Here is a 3,023-nt window from a genome sequence, read left to right on the forward strand (position 1 = left end):
CGGGTCCAATTGGTAATGTATCTCTTTTAATTCCACAGATAAGCTGCTTTATATATTTGTCACAGCAAAGCAGGGTAAGATTAGTTCTCTTCCTATTTTAAATGGTTCGAATGTAAATTTCTGATTAAAGATTATATTGTATCTTATGCCTTAATGTTAAGGGGAAGATCCCAGTTGTTTCGGATAGTTCCCGTTTTTCAGCCATAAAAAATGTTGTTTTGGGATAGGTCTGTTTTAGATGATGGTTCGAAGTAATTGGATTTTTTGATTACATCAATGGACACTGAGAGGTGGGGCTTCAGGTGATTGTTACTGTGATTTAAGATGGTGTGTGTTAAGGGGTTGTACACTTGACAAAGGGCATGTCTGCCCAAAACATGTAGTGGTTGTCCTACACTCCGAATAAAGGGAGTTTTGCTGCAGAGTTCTGTTACCCCAGCGTCCTCCATTAATTTTTTGTAAACTGCTCTAGACACTGTCTCTGTTTGTTTAGGATATCATCTGCCATATTAGCTTAGTGTGACATCACTTCCTGCTCACTTATAGCTCTGGGCTCAGATTACAGCAGGGATGGGAGGGGAAGGGGAGCAAACTGAGCATGCTCAAGCCCAAGCCCTGGAGGTTCAAGCTGAAAACAGGAAGTCTGATACAGAAGCCCATGTGTACACAATAGAAGGAAAGAAATGTGGTGTTTCTTTTGACAGAGGACTCAGAGCAGCATCAGTTTGATGGTTTACTGGTATATTTATAGAGACCTTTCTGATCAAGCTGACTTAATTTTAACCTTTCCTTTAAAGAGACCACCATCTTCTTTCATTCTACCTGTTATTGCTAGGCCTGCATTCATGCTACTAGAAAAACTATTTCAAAAAATGTATTATAAAAAAGGGCTATGTTTTTTAGCTGCCTGCTCGTTTCACCCTCATTTGTGCCTATGACTTTACCACAGTTCAAGTGGCCAACTCATAGTCTAAGCCCTAGATAGAGTCCTTCTATTCTTGCCCATAATCTGTCTGAGGATTCAGTGCATTCTATCCCATGGTAAATGTTTTGCAAATTGGAGATGTGGTTGGAATAGTAATAGCTGAACCAAATTGCTTTAGTTGAGAACTGCAGGATTGTTGCTATGAGAAAGGCATTAACTATAAGGCCATATTTAGCTAAAACCCTTCTCCCAGGATCATTTTGAGGAATAAATAGTACTCATTTTGAAATGGGGATAAGTAATATTATTTATATTCTAATTTGATCAGTAAAAGTTACATTTTTAGGTACTGCACCATGGAAATGGAACTTTGTCCAAAATGTAATTTAGTTAGTATTCAGCAACCATGCATGCTGTGTGTCCCCAAACTGGCAGCAGAGTGATAAAAATAAAAGAAACGAAAAATAGCAAAGGGAGCAGAGCTCCGCAGGTATCCTACCGCCTAGGAGCAGGATGGCAAAAAAACTGAAGGAGGAGGGGTCAATGCTGGGAAGGGGAGGAGCAGGAGGGGTGTGTCCCTGTCTTCATGTCAAGTTTTGAGCCATCCTGCCTCCTAAAGGGAACAGCGCATTAAGCTTACTGTCCTGGGCTGCCTAGGGACGATCCAAGAAAGAAGATTTTTCTGAGACCAGTCCTTGCCATACCGATCCCGATGTGAGAGGAACCATCTCTGAATAGTTGTTGTACTCCATCTCGTCCATTTCACCAGACCGATAGTGGGAGTGAATAAACCCCAAAAAACTCATCAGTTCTTTGGCTTGGAGGGAATTGCAACGGAAGTTTTGCCTCTGAGGAGATCTGGAATATATTCTGGAGAGGCAAGCATACTAACCTTAGTCTGGTGTCAGAGAGAGAGCCCAGTTATATCATCTGTTGAGTAGGGACTGGCTAACTCTTCTCTTCTGTTCATTCAGTATTCAACCAAATTGAGTTAGTGTTGACCTTTCCAGGCAAACATATTTCTTGAGAATTCTCAGGTTCCTCCCCACAATGAGAAGATCTTCCAAATAATGGTAGACTTCCACCCTTTCCAATCTTAACTTGGCTATGATCACCACCAGAACCTTAGTAAAAGTCCCTGGCAAAGTGGAGAGGCCAAAGGGGAAGCAGTGAAACTGAAAGTAAAGACGTTCCTCTGCCACTGGAATGTGGAGGTATGTGTCTTTCAAGTCTAGGGATGTTAGTCAATCATCCATATGTACGATGGATCTTATTGTGGAAAGGGACTCCATCCTGAACTTTTGAGGATTTAAATATCTGTTTATAACTCTCAAATCGAGTATAGGGTGTAGTTTTCCTGAAGTTTTTTTCACTAGGAACAAAAGGGAGTAGAACCCTTGACCTAGCTGTTGTGGAGGTACTGGAATGATGGTTTCCTTGGCTACCAGTTAAGATATACAATTGTGAAAAAATTGGCAACGTTAGTGGTTGTTCTTGAGGAGATCCTCATGAGGCTTCCATAAGAACTCCAAACAACCTCTGGTGATGATGGAAAGAACCAATAGTTCTCGGACACCCATGGTTAGTGGCACATCTGCTAACAGCCAGATCCATAGAGCAGCACTGAGAGGGCACTTTAGGGCGTGGACGCCAAAAGAAAACCATGTTTAAACTTGAAAAATTATTAGACAGAGCTTATCTGTTATGTGCTATGTAACCTGTGTTTTTTTTCCAGCTTGAATGGCTGACCCCCATGACTACGCAGCAGCTAATTTATATAAACTATAGTTTTTTTTCTGAAGCAAACACAAAGCTTTTACCTGTGCATGCTAACAGTATATTATATGTTAATTCATTTAAAATGCTTTCATTTTTTGGCTGTTCTTTTGATGCTTTTAAGAGGGCTTGGATGCAATGTTTCCTCTAAGCTGTGCACTTGTGCACACAAATTTTGGGGCCAGTGCACACAACACAAAATTTTTTAAAAATGCGCGCACAATTTTAAAATATGTGCACAAATTGTGTGTGCACACAGTAGAGAAGCAATATTGGTAATTATGTAACAAAGAAGATAATTAACGCCTAAAGTTAAATCATG

This window comes from Xenopus laevis, chromosome 3S, assembly GCF_017654675.1.
Source record: "Xenopus laevis strain J_2021 chromosome 3S, Xenopus_laevis_v10.1, whole genome shotgun sequence".
Taxonomy (NCBI): Eukaryota; Metazoa; Chordata; class Amphibia; order Anura; family Pipidae; genus Xenopus; species Xenopus laevis.